The sequence below is a fragment of the Mustelus asterias genome, unplaced genomic scaffold (assembly GCF_964213995.1).
Source record: "Mustelus asterias unplaced genomic scaffold, sMusAst1.hap1.1 HAP1_SCAFFOLD_98, whole genome shotgun sequence".
Lineage (NCBI taxonomy): Eukaryota > Metazoa > Chordata > Chondrichthyes > Carcharhiniformes > Triakidae > Mustelus > Mustelus asterias.
In genome coordinates, this window is record NW_027590146.1 from 1,253,220 (window position 1) to 1,274,549 (window position 21,330).

At 46.6% G+C, this 21,330-nt stretch overlaps 1 long non-coding RNA gene across 1 annotated transcript; it reads right to left on the reverse strand.

Annotated features, from left to right (window-relative positions):
- Nucleotides 1-213: 213 nt before the first annotated feature.
- On the reverse strand, nucleotides 214-20,243 carry LOC144484301 (uncharacterized). The gene is made up of 4 exons (XR_013496072.1): nucleotides 20,156-20,243; nucleotides 12,608-12,778; nucleotides 4,676-4,843; nucleotides 214-2,100 (listed from the first exon to the last, which is right to left on the reverse strand). It is a non-coding gene; the product is annotated as an uncharacterized LOC144484301 (long non-coding RNA).
- Between the last annotated feature and the right edge of the window lie 1,087 nt (nucleotides 20,244-21,330).

Genomic DNA, 21,330 nt, shown 5'->3' on the forward strand with positions numbered 1-21,330 from the left:
GGGGAAATGCGGGAGAATGGGGTTGGAAACTTATCAGCCGTGATTAAATGGTGGAGGAGACTCGATGAGCAGAATATGGTCTTTTCAGTTTCACGCTCACTGTTAGCATTTACACTATTTACACTATTATTATTACACAATTATTTACACCAGTCCCCCGCTCTTTATTAGCTTGTGTACGTATTAGTTTCAGCATTCCAATGATTCACAATTAGCATTTAACTAATTAACCAATAAGCATTTAATTGTAAATATCTACAGTTATACATATTATAAAATCAGGAATATCCATTACAATTACAGAGCAGCAGCACTAACCCTTTCTCTTCCAAGACTCAATAACATAGATCATGTCACAAACTGAGCAGTATTCAGTTAAAACTAGCCCAGACCAGACAACACAAAGTTAATTTAAATTGAAATAATAGGTGATGCGAGGAGATTGTTCTGAAGAAATGATATTAATTTGAAAGTGATTAATTCATAGTCTTTGAAGAATTTCCCCGATCCAATGTGATGCTTTTAATGGTGTAGAATATCTACCCACTTTTCAGCGCCGACATCTGCAACTGTAGATGGATGAAAAGCAACAATCTGACAAACACCAGGTAATATCTGTCATGGTAAAATAAACAGTTTGATAAATAATGGGAATATCTGACATCATGAATCTGTCCTGAGATCTTTGGGATAATCCAAAATAAATCATACATTCAGAAATTAAATAAAGCTGAGGTGAGTGTGCAGGAACAGAGTGAAATTGTGAATTCTATCTTTCTATGCTCTCGCTCTGCATCTGCTCAGTGAGATATAAGGAACAAGGAAAGAGGAAACTGCATTTCCGAGGCTCTGATCCTGTGCAATGCTGCGCCAGTGTTCCTGTGTTGCTTTCGTTCGAGGGATGTCGGTTTCAGAGGAAATGTTATCACTTGTTGTCCAACTGAAATGTTATTTGGTTACAGAGCGCTGCGGTTTCATTAACCGCTGCAATGCATGGGTTTGTTGCTTGATAGTGGTTTGTGATGTGCGTTTCTGTGGGTTTATGGCTGCATGTTGCGAGTATTTAAGAGAGATTCTGTGTTTCTCTCTGTGTCAGTACGTGGATAAGAGTGTACAATTGTCTGTGTTTGTGAGTGTGTGGGTGTCAGTTTGGGCCTGTGTGTCTGGAAATATGAGCAGGTGTATTATCTTGGAAACAGGAATTACAGAGTGCAGCAGAGTTTACCCACTCCCATTCTGAATGGGATTAGTGTCTGATAACTGCACCAAATGTACACATTACAGTCTGAGATCATCCCCAACTACAACCTCCAGACAATATCTCCCATAGGGAATGAGGGAACAGAGTTCATGTACAGTGTCTGGTGATAAAAGGGTGAATTCACCAGCCGGGGTTCCTGCTGCAAACTCCAATCCCTCTCAATATTGTTCAATATTCACACTGCAGTAACCGGTTCCCAGATGCAGACATAGGACTTACTGAACTTGTCTGAGGCTCACAGAGAGCAGCGCCTGCAGTAGCTGTGAGCCGCCAGCAGATGGTGGCATTGTGTCACTTTAATCACCAGACAGTGAAAGAGGTTTTGAGGAGAGGCTGGTGGAGTCTTTAATTCATTCACAGAGACAGAGAGGAAACTCTGACAAGATTGACCAATCTGCCCTCTGCTGGGTACTGTCAGAATCACACACACACTGTTCTCTCTCTGGAGAATGATCTCTGCTGCTCCATTTTGAAAGGAGGTTGAAGACTCTGTTGCTGAGAACACTGACAACACATTGCTGCTTAAACAATGGTTTGCAGCAATCTTTCCTTCAATGTGGAGACTAAAACTACAACAGTTTTCCAGCTGGGAAACCAGGTAAGCAGGGAAATCAGTGCCAGGCTGGAGGGGCTGATGGAATAGGGAGGGAGAGGGGCAGGAATGAAGGGTTTGGAAGGAGCTGTCGAAGATCTTCACAATTCAGGATTTCACTGTAACCGGTGGAGCAGCAATGTTTATAGATTGAAATGTTCACACGGACACACTCAGTCCCGGTCTGGATCCCTGCAGTGACTCCAGCTGTGTCTTTCCATTTGAATTGAACTGATTCCTCTCCAGCCTGAAACAGATTAAAGATGAAACAGGAAATAAACAGATTGAACAACAGAGTAAATAACAGGAGACTGGAGTTAATGGGACAAATCTTCTGGTCTCTGGATCGCCAGAGACCAGACACACATCCGAAGATGAGCATCGGGACCCTGTGGATGTCCTGACGCACTGATCTACCTGGGAATTGTCCCAGAGGTATTAACTACTATTGGGGAACTCCCCTGCTGCAGTTAGAGTCAGATACTTGGGACAGATCCACAAAGTTTACCTGGATAGTTACTCAGGTAATGTTAGACAGCTCACCACCTGGGCTAATACCTGAACAGCACACCCGAGTCCCCCAATCACTTCCCACTGATCCCCATACTCCACCTCCCACAATCTGACTAGACCCACTCATAGAGTCACAGAGGTTTACAGCATGGAAACAGGCCATTTGGCCCAACTTGTCCATGCCACCCTTTTTTTAAAAAAACCCGAAACTACAGTTCCACCCATATAGACTCAGTGGCCGAACCCTCGGGGATATCCCCTCTCAGTACGGCCGTGATGCTTTCCCTAATCAAAAGTGCAACTCCCCCTCCTCTCTTACCTCCTGTTCTATCTTTCCGATAGCATCTGTACCCTGGAACATTGAGCTGCCAGTCCTGTCCCTATCTTAGCCATGTTTCAGTAATTGCTCTAATATCCCAGTCCCATGTACCCATCAATGCCCTGAGTTCACCTGCCTTGCCCGTCAGGCCTCTTGCATTGAAATAAATGCAGTTTAATCTGGACTTCCCTTGCTCTGTGTCTTGCTTCTGTCTGATGTGTCTGGTACTAGGATTACTGACACTGCCTTTACTAATTAATGTGCTCTCTTTAACTTCCGTGCTGTCCTCAAATTTCTCTTTTGTCTCCCTCCTGCTTTGGATCCCAACCCCCCTGCCAACCTCGTTTAAACGCTCTCGAGCTGCTCGAGCAAATCTCCCCGCCAGGATGTTAGTCCCCCTCCAGTTCAAATGTAACCCATCCCTCTTGAACAGATCAGCCCTTCCCCAGAAAAGATCCCAATGATCCAAAAATCTAAATCCCTGCCCCCTACACCAGCTCTCAAGCCAGTCATTCATCTGCCTAATCCTCCTATTCCTACTCTCACTAGCACGTGGTACCGATAGTAGTCCTGAAATTACTACCTTTGAGGTCCTACACGTTAGCCTTCTGCCTAACTCTCTGTATTCACATTTCAGGACCTCATCCCTTTTCCTACCTATGTCGTTGGTACCAATATGTACAACGACCTCTGGCTGCTCACCCTCCCCCTTAAGAATGTCCTGCAATCGCTCAGAGACGTCCTTGACCCTGGCACCAGGGAGGCAACACACCATCCTGGAGTCTCGATTGCAGCCACAGAAACGCCTGTCTGTGCCTCTAACTAGCGAGTCCCCTATTACTACTGCTCGCTTGCTCTTTGCCCGACCCTGTCCCACAGCAGAACCAGCTGTCGTGTCACAGGCCTGGCTACTGCTGGTATCTCCCCCTGACAGGCTATCACTCCCGTAAATCATCTCTACCTCCCCTCCAGCCCGACTACCTCCCACTAGCCCTTGAACAAATCTGACTAAACCTCCCAATTTGGCCTCATCCGTCCCAACCTCTCCTGACCTGACATAGAAACATGGAAGATAGGAGCAGGAGGAGGCCATTTGGTCCTTTAAGCCGACTCCACCATCCATCACAATCATGGCTGATCGTCCAACTCAAAAGCCTAATCCTGCTTTCTCCCCATAACCTTTGATCCTGTTCGCCCCAAGTGCTATATCCAGCCGCCTCTTGAATACATTCTTGACTATATCTCTGACTTAAACTGATTACTCAAGAAGCAACCCCAACCCACTACTCTCCAAAGCTAGAAACCAATCCCAACCCCCGACCACGCAACCAAATCTAACTAGACACCCAACATTACCAACTCCCAGCCACCATCCAAACTGCTGATTAACCCTCCAACCCAACACAACACAACTCGACCACCCTCCCGACACCCAGAACTAATCCTTGAACCTCTCCCCAGCTCCCTGACAAACCACTCATCCAGCGACACACCAACCCATTCACTCCCACAATCAACTAACACTTATGGAGCTCCCCGGGGTCACTGTGCTGTAAATAAGGTGTGCTCGCTCTACCGCGACTCCACTCTGCTCTGATGGAGCTCCCCGGAGTCACTGCTGTAAATAGGGTGTGTGCTCTCTCTTCCCCAACTCTGCTCTGCTCTGGTGGAGCTCCCCGGGGTCACTGCTGTAAATAGGGTGTGTGCTCTCTCTTCCCGGACTCTGCTCTGATGGAGCTCCCCGGGGTCACTGTGCTGTAAATAGGGTGTGTGCTGTCTCTTCCCCGACTCTTGTCTGCTCTGATGGAGCTCCCAGGGTCGCAGTGCCGAAGATCCTGGGAGAAATATGCAGCAGTTTCAGGTTGGGAGAATTTTTAAACATACCGGCAATCTGCTTACCATTGCTGCTGCTTGGAAGATTCAGGCCCATTTATATTTTAAATCCATTTAAATTTTAATTGTTACACTAAAAATTAACACAAACACTCACCAGATCACCTTCAGACTCCTGCAGGTCAGTATGAGGCGGCGGAGAGCAGGGACAGATTGATCTGTGAAGGAGTTTGATCCCAGGGACAGAATCCTCAGTGACTGGTTTGTACTGAGAGCGGAGGCGAGATACTCAGCACAAGAATCTGTCAGAGCGTTCCTATACAGACTGGAGACCAGAGAGAGGAATAACAGGAATCAGGCTCAATCCCCAGTGTTTTAAATAATACTGTTAATAACAATAATAATGTATTGTATCAGACATTCCAAAAACACAACCTGCATTTCTGTAGAATGAGGAAATACTCAATGCTGAAAATGAAATATAAATAAACTGGAAATGCTCAGCAGGTTAGGGAAATACATGTGAAGAGAGAAACAGGGGTAAAGTTTGAGCTTCCATTGGAACTGGGAACGGGCAGTGAATTGACAGGTTTGAAGTGACAGCGGTGGGTGGCTGGGGAAGAAACAAAGAAAGGACAAACTGGAATTACAGGAGTGATTAAATGATAAATGTGATGATGGGACAGGACCACAATCACAGGATCCCCGTGTCCTTACTCGGAGTGGCTCGGGAGGGACATGGGATGGTCAGTGGTTTGGGAATGCAGTTTGTGGTGAGGTTGAAGATAATGGCTGTGATTTTACCAGAAGCTCTGAAGTGCCAGCATGGGGATTGGAAATGGGTGGTGTGTCCGTGTGAGCAGGATAGGCAGAGTTAGGAAGGTGATATTGTCAGAGGCGGACAATTAACGGCTGGCAGGCAGGGGGAGCTGCCCACTGAGGCAGCCTGGGCAGGGGGCAGTCCCGGTTCAAGCAATGCTGGCACCATCTCCAAAGGCAGCCAGCAGGACTTTCAAACAGCAGCTCTGGAGGGGGCAGCGAGGGAGCTCTGCTTACTGAATGAGGGGCTGAAATGTCAGAAAGCAGAGCAAGGGTTGCCCCCCAATCACTAATTCCTCCCTGGAGGGGCTCCTCCCGGCTGCTCAGGCTCAGAGGGAGGTCCTGTTCCCTCAGGATGGGAGGAGATTATCCCATCGGTACAAGCCAGTCTGGATGGAGAATGCTGGGAGGTGAGCAGGTTTCAGACACGTGGTTACAGAGTGGAAAAGGATCAATGTCCTGATGTGTTCTGCCACGGTGAGTGCAGCACAGCCTGATATGTGAATAAGGATGATAGGGAAATTGTGGAAAGAACATCTCCACCCAGACACTGGCAATGCAAAGGACTTGCAGAATCTCACTGGCTGTCCTGTCTGGAGACAATACACATCTCTGTAACCTGTGCTTAATGCTGCCTTCTCTCACATTATCTGTCTCTTTAAGACCTGGTTGGCTGTAGGGATTCGCATTCTAATCAGTATTCTGTAACTTGATTTTGTGTCTCTGTGTCCTGTTTGAGAGCAGATTTCCACTCCATCTGACGAAGGAGCAGCGCTCCGAAAGCTAATGGTATTTGCTACCAAATAAACCTGTTGGACTTTAACCTGGTGTTGTTAAAACTCTTACAATGCAAAGGCAGCAGCATTGACTGTCAGAGACATGTCCGTTAGGCTGGCACCAGCATAGGCTGGAGCAGGGCTGACCAACATATTCACTGGGCAAACACACGTCAATGTTTTTCTCACTCAAGGGGCCGATGAGTAAATTTCAGAATGATAAAGTTTGGCACAGCAGAAATTTCAATTAAAAACTAAACTGAGATATGAAAAGAAACAACTTGCTGAGCACAATAATGAGTAATAAATAAAGATGATTATTAGAGTTTAATCCTCATCAATCACAAATTGTTTCTCTCCCACATTTGCTGCAGATTGGCTCAAAAACCTATCAGCAGCAAACATGGGAAAGAAACGGGATGTGATTGGAGGAGCAGCTCCATGCAGATTCTTCCATTCAAACTGAACTGTGTGACTGAGATTCTGGAAACTCGCTCCGGGGGCCGCATTGAGGGGCTTCGAGGGTCACATTCCCCCCTTGGTCCACACGTTGGACAACCCTGGGCTACTGCATGTGTTTGATGGGTGAGTAACAATTTATGTGCTTGGAAAGAGAGCAAACATCATCAGGGAATGAGTGAAGAAGAGTGAAGACATCCAGGTCTTGCCATCCTTACGCCAATGGAAGACGAAGTGCTGGATCAGGAAGGCCTGGGGGCAGAGTGGGTAATTACTGCTGGTGAGATGGGTTGAGTGGGTGGCCTAATGAATGGGCACAGGAGAGCATCTGGTGAGGACAAAACATAGAGCTTGTTTATCCATCACTGGTCACAGAGAGCAGTCTGAAGTACGTATTGGGATAAGAACAAAATACCTAGGAGCAGCAGAAGGTCATTCAGCCCCTCGAGCACACTCCATCACGGCTGATCTAATTATAGTCTCAACTCTTTTCCCCGTAACCCTTGATTCGCTTCTCAATCCAAAATCATTCTGAACTCAGCCTTGAATATATTCAATGACTCTGCCGCCACTAGTCTCCAGGGAAGAGAATTCCACTGACCAGCCACCATCTAAAAAATAAATTTCTCCTCATCTCAGTCTTAAGGGACTGACAATTACATTTTAAAATCTGTCCCCTTGTTCTGGTCTCTCTTACAAGAAGAAACAGCCTCTCAGCAACCACCCTGTCTCATCCCCTCAATGCGATCACCTTTTAATCTTCTGCACTCTTTCATAGATATTGCTCCAATCTGCTCAAATTTCCCTCGTAAAATAAACCTCTCCATCCCAGGAATCAGCCGAGTGAACTTTCTCTGAACTGGTTCCAATACAATTCTATCCTTTTTTAAGTAAAGAGCTCAACACTGTACACATTACTCCAGTTGTGGAGCCTCCCTGAGCCTCTCCACATCCCCTTGAAACATCTTTGCATCCTCCTCACAATTCAGATTTTCACCTCGTTTTCCATTATTCACAAATTTGGAAATATTGTATTCGATCCCCACATCCATATCATTCATGTAGATTCTGAATAGCTGAGACCCAAACACTGATCCCTGCCGTACTCCACTAGTTAGAGGCTGTCAACCCAAAATCATCATAGAAACCCTACAGTACAGAAAGAGGCCATTCGGCCCATCGAGTCTGCACCGACCACAATCCCACCCAGGCCCTACCCCCATATCCCTATATATTTACCCACTAATCCCTCTAACCTACATATCTCAGGACACTAAGGGCAATCTTTAGCATGGCCAATCAACCTAACCCACACATCTTTGGACTGTGGGAGGAAACCGGAGCACCCGGAGGAAACCCACGCAGACACGAGGAGAATGTGCAAACTCCACACACTAACCCATTTATTCCAACTCCTTGTTTCTGTCCATTGATTAGTTCTCAATCCATGCTGGTATATTCCTCCCAATCCCACGTGCTCCAATTTTATTTAATAACCTCTTGTGTGTGAATCATGCAACTATAGAATCCCTCGTGTAGGAATCGTCATTCGGCCCATCGAGACACACTGACAGAGTAACTTACCAAGGTCCGCTCCCCATAAACTCACAAATTTACTCGGGCTAATCCACCTAACCTACATATCTTGGGACACGAAGGGCAATTTTACCATGGCCAATCCATCTACCATCCATATCTTTGGAGTGTGGGAGGAAACCGGAGCACCCAGAGGAAACACAGGCAGACACGGGGAGAATGTGGAAACTCCACACAGTCACCCAAGGCTGGAATTGAACCCGGGCCCCTGGCTGTGACGCAACAATGTTAACCACTGTGTCACCGTGCCAGCCTTTCATAAATCCATGTTGGCCCTGTCTAATCCTGCCATTAATTTCGAAGTGTTCTGTTATCACTTCCTTTATTATAGATTATTATAGGATTTTCCATACCATCAATGTCAGACTAATAGATCTGCAGTTGCCCGGTTTCCCGTAACCCCCCATATTTACGCCGCTAATCCCCCTAACCTACACATCTTGGACACTAACGGGCAATTTAGCACGGCCAATCCACCCAACCTACACAGTTTATTTGGACTATGGGAGGAAACAGGAGCAGCCGAAGCAAACCCACACAGACACGGGGAGAACGTGAAAACTCCACAGACAGTCGTCCAAGGCTGGAATGAATCCGGTTCCCTGACGCTGTGAGGCAGCAGTGCCAACCCCGGTGCCACATCTTCACTTAATCTAATACACTCCTTGAATTAGCAACGGCTGGAACACTTCTGCTGCTGTTTTTCAAATGAAAGGAATCTATTTTTGTTGGAAACGCCACATATTTGCACATCACCATGTCTCAAAACAGCTTATAGAACATAGAAAGCCACAGCACAAACAGGCCCTTCGGCCCACAAGTTGCGCCGATCACATCCCCACCTCTAGGCCTATCTATAGCCCTCAATCCCATTAAATCCCATGTACTCATCCAGAAGTCTCTTAAAAGACCCTAACGAGTTTGCCTCCACCACCACCGACGTCAGCCAATTCCACTCACCCACCACCCTCTGAGTGAAAAACTTACCCCTGACATCTCCTCTGTACCTACCCCCCAGCACCTTAAACCTGTGTCCTCTCGTAGCAACCATTTCAGCCCTTGGAAATAGCCTCTGAGAGTCTACCCTATCCAGACCTCTCAACATCTTGTAAACCTCTATCAGGTCACCTCTCATCCTTCGTCTCTCCAGGGAGAAGAGACCAAGCTCCCTCAACCTATCCTCATAAGGCATGCCCCCCAATCCAGGCAACATCCTTGTAAATCTCCTCTGCACCCTTTCAATGGCTTCAACATCTTTCCTGTAATGAGGTGACCAGAACTGCGCGCAGTACTCCAAGTGGGGTCTAACCAGGGTCCTATAAAGCTGCAGCATTATCTCCCGACTCCTAAACTCAATCCCTCGATTAATGAAGGCCAGTACGCCGTACGCCTTCTTGACCGCATCCTCCACCTGCGAGGCCGATTTAAGAGTCCTATGGACCCGGACCCCAAGGTCCTTCTGATCCTCTACACTGCTAAGAATGGTACCCTTCATATTATACTGCTGCTTCATCCCATTGGATCTGCCAAAATGGATCACCACACACTTATCCGGGTTGAAGTCCATCTGCCACTTCTCCGCCCAGTCTTGCATTCTATCTATGTCTCGCTGCAACTTCTGACATCCCTCCAAACTATCCACAACACCACCTACCTTGGTGTCGTCAGCAAACTTACCAACCCATCCCTCCACTTCCTCATCCAGGTCATTTATGAAAATGACAAACAGCAAGGGTCCCAGAACAGATCCCTGGGGCACTCCACTGGTCACTGACCTCCATGCAGAGAAAGACCCCTCCACAGCCACTCTCTGCCTTCTGCAGGCAAGCCAGTTCTGGATCCACAAGGCAACAGCCCCTTGGATCCCATGCCCTCTCACTTTCTCAAGAAGTCTTGCATGGGGGACCTTATCGAACGCCTTGCTGAAGTCCATATAGACCACATCCACCGCTCTTCCTTCGTCAATGTGTTTGGTCACATTTTCAAAGAACTCAACCAGGCTCGTAAGGCACGACCTGCCCTTGACAAAGCCGTGCTGACTACTTTTGATCATACTAAACTTCTCGAGATGATCATAAATCCTGTCTCTCAGGATCCTCTCCATCAACTTACCAACCACTGAGGTTAGACTCACCGGTCAGTAATTTCCCGGGCTGTCCCTGTTCCCTTTCTTGAATATAGGGACCACATCTGCAATCCTCCAATCCAAGCTTGTTTTGTGTTTGTCACTGGAACGTGCTTCTCCAGGAAATTGCTTCAATACATTCTGTGAACTAATCTTCTATTCAACTTTTGACAATTTGATTCTTGCAAAAGACCTAATTCAGAAGCGATTTATACAGTAAATGGAAGAACCCATCAGAACATTGACCTACAGAGGGATCTGTGTGTACAAGTGCACAGATCCCTGAAAGTGACAACACGGGTGGATGAGGTGGTCAAGAAGGCAGACAGCACGCTCGTCTTCATCGACCGCAGCATCGAGTATAAAAGTTACAAAGAACAAAACAGCACAGGAACAGGCCCTTCGGCCCTCCAAGCCCGTGCCGCTCCCTGGTCCAAACTAGACCATTCTTTTGTATCCCTCCATTCCCACTCCGTTCATATGGCTATCTAGATAAGTCTTAAACGTTCCCAGTGTGTCCGCCTCCACCACCTTGCCTGGCAGCACATTCCAGGCCCCCACCACCCTCTGTGTAAAATATGTCCTTCTGATATCTGTGTTAAACCTCCCCCCCTTCACCTTGAACCTATGACCCCTCGTGAACGTCACCACCGACCTGGGAAAAAGCTTCCCACCGTTCACCCTATCTATGCATTTCATAATTTTATACACCTCTATTGGGTCATCCCTCATCCTCCATCTTTCCAGTGAGAACAACCCCAGTTTACCCAATCTCTCCTCATAACTAAGCCCTTCCATACCAGGCAGCATCCTGGTAAACCTCCTCTGCACTCTCTCTAAAGCCTCCACGTCCTTCTGGTAGTGTGGCGACCAGAACTGGGCGCAGTATTCCAAATGCGGCCGAACCAACGTTCTATACAACTGCAACATCAGACCCAACTTTTATACTCTATGCCCCGTCCTATAAAGGCAAGCATGCCATATGCCTTCTTCACTACCTTCTCCACCTGAGACGTCACCTTCAAGGAGCTGTGGACTTCAGCACCCAGGTCCCTCTGCGTATCTACACCCTTTATGGTTCTGCCATTTATTGTATAGCTCCCTCCTACGTTAGTTCTACCAAAATGCATCACTTCGCATTCATCAGGATTGAACTCCATCTGCCATTTCTTTGCCCAAATTTCCAGCCTATCTATATCCTTCTGTAGCCTCTGACAATGTTCCTCACTATCTGCAAGTCCAGCCATTTTCGTGTCGTCCGCAAACTTACTGATCAACCTCTCCATCCCAGGAATCAGCCGAGTGAACTTTCTCTGAACTGGTTCTAATACAATTCTATCCTTTTTTAAGTAAAGAGCTCAACATTATACACATTTCTCCAGTTGTGATCTAATGAAGGTCGTGTAAAACTGCAGCAAAACCTTCTTACTCTTACCTTCCATTCCTATTGCAGTAAGAATGTTAAGAAACAGGAGCAGGAGTCATCCATTCTGTCCTTCAAATCCACTCCATCATTCAATGTGACCATGGCTGATCCTCGGCTTCAACACCATTTCCAGCATTATCCCTGCATTCCTTGATTCACCAGCATTCTAATGGAAAACAAATACCCCTCATCTCAGCCTAAATAACTGCCCCTTATTCTCAGACTGTGTCCCAGGTTTCAGACCCTCCAGCAAGGGGAAACATCCTTTCTGCATGGCTCTTTGTTCTTCTTTGTACATGAATGTTAAAATCACCCGTGATTATTGCAGAATGTTTTTACAAGACCTCATTAATATTCCTGTGTCCTGTGTCGGAGATTCTGAATATTGTTCGGGGCCTATAAAAGATTCCCACAGGTGATCTTTTAACTTTGTTAATTCTTATCTCTCCCCAAACTGATTCTGCATCTTGATCATTGGAACTAAGTTCACCTCTCGCTGCTGTACTGACATCTGTTACTAACAGTGAGACTCCACCACCATGTCCTGTCCTCCATTTACTGTCATCCACTCACTCTCCCCCCTTTCACTAATCAATGGATGCTGTGTCCGGGGAGAGCTGTGCGCATCTGAGGAGGAGGAGAGGACCTCAGAGGGTGAACCATAACATTATTCCCCCACTCCCTCAACATAAGGATTTGTGGGACTGACAGCCCATTGCTCAGAGATCAGAGAGAGAAGCAACAGGAGTCAGAGGAAAAGCAGTTTTCCTTATTCATAACTGACGCCAATAGTAATGGGCAGTGTTTTTTATACAAATACCAGTGGTGAAATTATATTGTTGAATATTCAGTTATTATAAACACAATCTCACACAGTCTGCTACTTACTACAGTTTCTGTATTATACAGTCCGGATTCCTCAGAGCCACAGACAGCAGTTTCACTCCTGAATCTCCCAGTTTATTGTGACCCAGATACAGATCTATCAGTGAGCGGTTTGTCCTGAGAGCAGAGGCCAGGTCCTCGGCACAAGAATCTGTGAGAGCGTTACCAGACAGACTGGAGATCAGAGAGAGAAAAATAACAGGAATCAGGGTAAATCCACAGTGTTTTTAAGAATAAGATCATTCACAATAATAATGTACAGCGCGGGACATTCAATGAGTATTCTGAGTGCAGTTAGACAGAGACACCAGGAGATGGAGACAGTGAGTATTCTAACTGAGTGCAGTTAGACAGAGACACCAGGAGATGGAGACAGTGAGTATTCTAACTGAGTGCAGTTAGACAGAGACACCAGGAGATGGAGACAGTGAGGGGGGTAACAGAGTGCAGTTAGACAGGTACACCAGGAGATGGAGACAGTGAGGGGGGTAACTGAGTGCAGTTAGACAGGTACACCAGGAGATGGAGACAGTGAGGGGGGTAACTGAGTGCAGTTAGACAGGGACACCAGGAGATGGAGACAGTGAGTATTCTAACTGAGTGCAGTTAGACAGAGACACCAGGAGATGGAGACAGTGAGTATTCTAACTGAGTGCAGTTAGACAGGGACACCAGGAGATGGAGACAGTGAGTATTCTAACTGAGTGCAGTTAGACAGGGACACCAGGAGATGGAGACAGTGAGTATTCTAACTGAGTGCAGTTAGACAGGTACACCAGGAGATGGAGACAGTGAGGGGGGTAACTGAGTGCAGTTAAGACAGGGACACCAGGAGATGGAGACAGTGAGGGGGGTAACTGAGTGCAGTTAAGACAGGTACACCAGGAGATGGAGACAGTGAGGGGGGTAACAGAGTGCAGTTAGACAGGTACACCAGGAGATGGAGACAGTGAGGGGGGTAACTGAGTGCAGTTAGACAGGGACACCAGGAGATGGAGACAGTGAGTATTCTAACTGTGGCTCAGGAATGGAGTGTGTGGTGGGGTTGAAGATGATGCGACAGAAACCTTTCTCACACTGCCAGTGGTTCGGGTCTGGAATTCACAGCCGGGAAGTGTGGTGGAGGTCGGCTGCATCGAAGGAGTCAAAAAGGAATTAGATGATTTTTTGAAGATAGGCAATGAGCTACGAAAATGGATACGACAAAAAGTCTGGAGAATGACACGAATTTCGAATGTCAATTTGGTGAGCTGGTGCAGACACGATGGGCCAAATGGCCTCATTGTGCTCCGTAAGAATTCTGTGGAGACAGTGGTTGAAAATGTTATCGATATTTCAACTGGAAGTTGGTGATGTTGCCGTGTGGACAGTGTTAGTAGCCACAGTCCTCAATGAAATCTCTCCAATAGAAAGAGACACAATTTGGTACATGTCACTTCAGGGATACAACTTAGTAAACGTGGGGATATGGGAAGAGTTGGGACTCCATTAACCCCACAGCCAGTACGAGGACCAAACCCTCAACAACAGCGTCATTCTACATCACGCTGGAGACACCGAACCAACTGAACTAACCAACTCCACACAGAGCCAGAACGGGCACAGTAAATGTCTGACAGGTTCGGGAAATCCGTCCACTCAGGCAGCACAGGCAGAATCATAGTATTGTTAGAGAGCAGAAGGAGGCCACTCGGCCCATCGTGTCTGCACTGACTCTCCGAATGAGCAATTCACTAAGTGGCATCCCCCCACCTTCCCCCAAATCCCTGTGTATTCCAGAGCTTAACCACTGGCTGCAGGGGACAGCACAATTCTGGCAATGCTGGCACCAGATTTAAAGGCAGCCAGCAGCACTTTTAAAGGCTCTGAAGGGAGCAGTGAGGGAGCCCTGGTTAATGAACAAAGGGCTGAAATGGCAGAAGGCAGATTAAACCCAATTCGCTGACACTTCCCTGGAAATTCTCAAGGCTATTTCGGTTTGGAGGGAGGTTCTGTTCCCTCAGGACTGGAGAAGGATACCTGTCACATCAACCCAAGCAAGTCTGGATAGACACTGCCAAGGGTCTGAGCAGTGGCTGCAATGAGGCAAAAGATGAATAATCTGATATGTTCTGACAAGGTGAGCGTTAAGCCTACAGGCTGATATGTGAATAAGGATGAAAGAGAAATTGTGGAAAGAACATCTCCACCCAGACACTGGCAATGTCCAGACAGCAGCATCAATCTTCAGGAACATGTCAGCCTCTCTGTGAAGGGTTACATGGAACATAGGACATAGAACAGTACAGCACAGTACAGACCCTTCGGCCCACGATGTTGTGCCGAGCTTTGTCCAAAACCAAGATCAAGCTGTCCCACTCCCTATCATTCTAGTGTGCTCCATCTGCCTATCCAATAACCGCTTGAAAGTTCCTAAAGTGTCCGACTTCACTATGACAGCAGGCAGTCCATTCCACACCCCAACCGCTCTCTGAGTAAAGAGTCAGTCAGAGATGGCTGCTGCACTGCCGACACTGAGTGACCATCCTGGTGGTCCCATGATGGGCAGTCTAAATTAGCGTCAGGTTTGTATGTGTGTTTGATGGGTGAGTAACAAGGGAAATTTATGTTCTTGTAGAAGAGGGCACTCAGCGTCAGAGAAGGAGCCAAGAGTGACAGTGTCTGGATTGTGCCATCCTTGTGCCAATGGAAGATGCAGTGCTGGAGCTGGGAGACCTGGAGGCTGGGTGGGCAATCGCTGATGGTGAGATGGGTTGTGGATCCAGAGGGAGTGAGTTAGTGAATGGATGGGCACAGGAGAGGCTCTGCTGCTGAGTCCAAAACCTGGTGCTTGTGTGTCTTCCATTGGTCACATGGAGCTCTGGGTTAGGAACAGTCTGCAGGACATGTTGGAATGTGCATTACCCTCTAACATTCTTCACTCTCTCACAAATCAACAGCTGCGGTGAGCGGGAGACAGGCGTGTAGCTCTGAAGATGGGGAGGGGGTCAGAGGATGGATTGTCACATTATACTCTATAACGTCCGCCAGAGCAGATAATGTCTCTCACGATTAGCAAAGGGGTTACAATCTGGCAGCACAGGAGAGCACACACAAACCCGAGCAGCTGATGGAGGCAGCAATAGCTGAGTTCACTCACACTCTCGAGAGGACAGGTCATTGTCAGCTTCAGGAAGATGAAATGTGACTGGAGTCTTTAACAATGCAGCAGATACTGGAGCTGCAGCGTAGGATACTTTAACATTTGGTGGAGTTTCCAAAGGCTGTGTGTATCCATACACAAAGGATGGAGGAGTCAATCCAGGCCAGCAGTGTTACCATGTCTCAGGTCTGAGCACAAATAGCATCCTCCACAGAGAGATTGGTGACCTTCATGGAGAGTCACATCCAGCCTATCACCCACAGGAAATACACATGAACCTGCATGTTCTCACCACCTCCATGAGCTCTGTGGAACACGGGCTGTGGGAGGGGTGGGAAAATGTGCCTGGAGTAACTGTCAGGCCCTCCCCAGCTGAGCAGGGAGGGTCCAGTTTGCCCTGAATGGATAGAGGAGCGGCTGCCTGCAGCATTTGGGAGCTCCTCTCAGGATGCCTCTGGTGTGGGCAGTGGGTCCTCTTCTGCCCCGACTGTGACACAAGCACCTCACGAAGCTATGATGACAGAGACAACTCCAGCATCTGTGCAGAGGACCCGCAGTTGGCCGGATCCTTCCAGGACTCAGGAAATCCGAGGACAAAGGCCACGGTCATCGAAATTCCCAGAGGAGAGAGGTAAGATGCTGCCTGCAACTGAGCGGAAAGTGCGGGGATGGCGGTGGTTGTCATGGTGGGGTTGCTTCCTTGGGTTTCACAGGATTATACTTTGTTATTACTGGTCACTTTGTTATGTCTGTATTTTCAGTAAATTCAGAGATGGAGCACCACTAAAAAACTCCTTCACCATATTACTGGGTCTTTAACAGTTCACTGGGAATGGGAGATGGGAAATACAGCACTGAATCAGGTCAATACAATTCCAATACCTTTGTTTCATGTCGTGACGGCTCCAGGGAAATTATAAAACATTCACAGAAACAGCAACAGTGCTGGAGATGGTGAAGATTTATTACACTGAATGGCTGTGAGAGTTAAGGTTCTTGGAAAACATGTCTGCATTACTGAATCTCCATCCTCCCTGACACATATCCCATGTCCCTGGCCTGTGGTCCATGGGGTTCCTCATCATGAAGCATCTGGTCAACATTGTATTGCATCACACTTTGTTCAAAGCTTCTCCACTCTAGATCCAGGTTGTATGGAACACAGCACAACACCAGGACATTTGAGACCCTCGCTGAGTATATTAAATAGTTCCACCAGATCTATCTTTAGAATTCCACTGGCCTGTGCAATGGTCACACTATTTGTCCTGTCGCAGCTGTTTTTTCTCTCTTCCGTGACCGAGTTTGGGTTACACACAGGCACAATTACCCACCTCTACAGTGGGTAGCGCTTGTCTTTATTAATTCTTTCAAGGGATGATGGTATCACTGGCAATGCCAACACTTGCAGCCCATCCCCAATTGCTTTTGAGAAGGAGGTGGTGAGCCATCTTCTTAAATTCTGCAGACCATCTGGTACAAAACCGCGAGGAAGGGCATCCGGGGTTATGATCCCGCATCAGTGATGGAAAAGCAATATATTCCAAGTCAGAATGGTGTGTGGTTTGGAAAGAAATCTGAAGCTGGTTGGTGTCCCATCCTTCTGATATCCTTGGCCATCTCGGTGATGGATAGTGCCTGTTTGGATGATGCTGGCTCAGGAACCTTGGTGAGCTGCTACATTCCACCTTGTATGTGGTAAAATACTGCCACTGTGCGTCAGTGGTAGAGACAGTCAATGTTTAGTTTGGTGAATGGCCAGCTGATCCAGTGGGCTCCTTTTCCATGGATGAGCTTCTTCAGTGTTTTTGAAGCTGCAGTCAATCCAGCAAGATGAGCGGATTCCATCACACTGCTGACTTGTGCCTTGGAGATGGTGGGAAAAATCTGGGAGACAGGAGGCGAGTTCCTCATCTCCGAATTCCCAGACTGTGATCTACCCTTGGAGCCATAGTGTTTACAGTTCAGTGTCTGTTCAATGGTCCCAGTGCGCCCCCACCACTCAGGATGTTGATGGTCGAGGATTCAGCGATGGTGTTGCCATTCAATGTAAAGGGAATTATGGTTAGATTCCCGTCTGTTGGAGATGGTCCTTGCCTGGCATTTGTGCAGTGAAACATTACTTGCCATTTATCAGGTTAAGCCTGAAAGTTCTTCAGAGCTTAAGACGCTAGCTCTGTCGAAGAGTCATCCAGATTCGAAGGGTTAGCTGTTCTCTCTCCACAGAAGCTGTCAGACATGCTGAGCCTTTCCAGCATTTTCTGTTTTGTTCAGGTCTTGCTGTTTATGGGCATGGACTGCTTCAGTCTCTGAGGAATTGTGAACAGTACTGAGCATTGTGCAATCATTAGTGAGCATCCTCACTACTGACATTATAATGGAAGGCAGGACATTGATAAAGCAATTGAAGGTGGTTGGGATTTGGACATCACCCTCAGGAACTCCTGCAGTGATGTTCATGAGGCACTGGAAGGATGACACTTTTCTGACGCTCAAGAGCAGACTGATGGAGCAGCAATTCATCAGATTGGATTTGCCCTGTTTTTTCCCACGTTGTCCGGTAGATCCAGTGCTGTAGCTGTACTGGAACAGCTTGGCTCGGGGAATGGCTAGTTATGGAGCACAATTCTTCAGTACCATTGCTGGGGTACAGCCAGGCTGACAGAGTTTGCAGTATGCAGTGCCTTCAGTCATTTCTTTACCTCACATGCAGTGAATCAAATTGTCATCTGTCATGTTGGGGACCTCAGGAGGAGGCCGAGATTAATCATTCTACTCAGCACTTCTGGCTGAAGATGGCACTGATGCTCTGGGTTCCCTCATCAGTAATGATGGAATTCTTGTAGCATGTTTATAGAATCATAGAATTCCCACAGTGTAGAAGGAGGCCCTTTGGCCCATTGAGTCCTCACCAATTCTTTGAAAGAATATCATACCCAGGCCCTATCTCTGTAACTCCACATATATGGCCCACTAATCCCTGTAACCTACGCACCCTGAGACACCAAGGGACAACTTAGTGTCGCCAATCAACCGAACCTGCACATCTTTGGACTGTGGGAGAAAATTGGAGCACCCAGAGGAAACCCACACAGACACTGGGAGAACGTGCAAACTCTACACATAAAGTCACCCAAGGCCGGAATTGAACCCTGGTCCCTGGCGCTGTGAGGCAGCAGTGCTAACCACTGTGCCACCGTGTCACCTAATGTAACCGGCATGTCCAACATTTTGTGGCATGTCTTTATGACTGGATATGGCAAGACAGCAGATCTCTGATCTGATCCATTGGTTTTGGTGTGATTGAGCTCGGTCTATCATATGCTGCGTCCGCTCTGTGGTCTGGTGGCCGTGTGCTGGAGCTTCACATCTCATCTTTAGATAAACCCAAGTCTCATTTGGTAGTACATGTAAAGAAAATTAGTCGTAGTAACACAGTACTGGTTGCTGGGGAAAGCCACTGTCAGCTTCCTATAAATGAAAAGGTACAGTTCACCTCTCCTGCCTGTTTCCTGTCACTCAGATAACTTCATATCCAGGCTGCCTTTGCCTCTTTTATTTCATGGTCTCCAACTTTGCTCCCAAGCTTATTTTGTGTCTACTAATAGCAGGTAGTGTTTTTAATAACACGAATACTGATAGCAATGGTATATTTAGTATCATTATTTGTGTTCTTAAAAACAATGTCCATTATTGATAGGGACATCATTCAGACTATTCTGCACTGTGATTATTGCCATTGCCAGCTGAGCTGGGCCTTGAACTGCTGGGCTGTAAGCTCTGGAATTCTCTTCATAACCCTCCCCACCTCCATCTCTGCATTCTCTTTTCAGATGCTCCTTAAGCTCCGTTTAACGTAAATTTGAGAGTGGATCCCTCGGGATAAAACTCATCAGAATTCAATGTAGTTTGTAATCTGCCTCACCGATATACAGCAGTTTTCTACATTTAATCAAACTGAGAAGCCGACAGACATAAACATCTATAATCTGAATGACAAATTAAACTAAATTGAACATGCGACCAGCCATATCTGGGAATTCTATAAACATTTAATTGTTTTGTCCATCTTTTTTATTCTCATGAATGGATTTGAGAATAATTATAAATGATTAGTTAATTCTTTCACTCCTGAATCTCGCAGTTTATTGTAACTCAGGTTCAGACACATCACTGACTGGTTTGTACTGAGAGCAGAGGTGAGAATATCTGAGGCTGTTACTCTCCAAACTGGAGATCAGAGAGAGAAAGATTTCAGGAATCAGAGCGAATCCGTGGTGTTTAACACGAATACTGACAGGAATGATGTGGAATGGTTATTAATGACACGATTACTGACACTGATAATAATTTACAGTGTCAGACCATCCACTGATTATTAACACAATCTCACACAGTCTGATACTTACTGCAGTTTCTGTATTTTACATTCTGGATTCCTCAGAGCCGCAGACACTAGTTTCACTCCTGAATCTCCCACTTCATTGCGATACAGACTAAATGGAGGAAGTGAGAAACACATTAAATTCAGATTAATGTTCAGCAGAAAAATAGCTGGATCTATTTTTGTGTCAGAAACTTAGCACGAGTGGTGACCTGATTCAAGTTACGATATTATATCTCATCCAAGTTGATCTTTCTCTACACCCCAGCTGTGACTGTGACACTGCATTCTGGACTCTTTCCTTGCCTTCCCTATGTACGGTATGCTTTGGCACTAATAAATGTGACAATATTAAATCAGATAATATGAAACCCTTTCTGTTGAATGGAAAAGGCAATAGTCAGCATTGAAACAATTGAACAATTAACTCCCACTGGTTTGCCTACTGGGGGAAACCACTTTTACACCTCTCAAAATGTATATTTTGTTTAATTGTCCATGGGATATGGGTGTCGCTGGCTAGACCAGCATTTATTTCCCACTGCTAATGGCCCCTAGAGGAGGTGATGCCCACATCCTGTGAACAAGCAAGTAACGTTTAAACATGTCCCACATTCTGGTCTCATTTCCTGATCATCAGAATTACCCTCCTGAATCTCACTGACCCTGCTAAGTTTCCGGAAATTCAAATCATTTCTGCTGTTACATAAATCCAGGATTTTCTGAGAATTGTACATTTCACAGAGGGTTAAATGATAAAGCTGTGAGAGTGGATCGCTCGGGATTCCCTGTGCTTCTTGACTACTGACATTATAACATCTGTATAATATCTCAGGGTGAGTTAAAGTGTGAAACTGTGCTTACTGTTGCTTTAAGATCCATCCCCTCGATTTGATACAAGGAATGATTATTCTCCCATTAGAAAGCTGAAATGTTTCTGTTTGATTAGTTTATAGGGGAGGGGTGTCTCCCGCTACATTCCACAGTAAACAGGCTCTGCATTTTCTGCAGGTCTGGCTCGTGTTCTATCTCCGGGAATTACCGGGAGTTCCCTCTTCCCGGTAGATCCTCACATAGGAAAAGGATTATCCGAAAATCCTGTTTCATATCACAGACAGCTTGACTAAGATTTTCCAGCAGCAGGTTTCCTCATTCAGGAAATTCTGGTTTCCTCGGCTCAGATGTAAGCTCTGCAGTCCT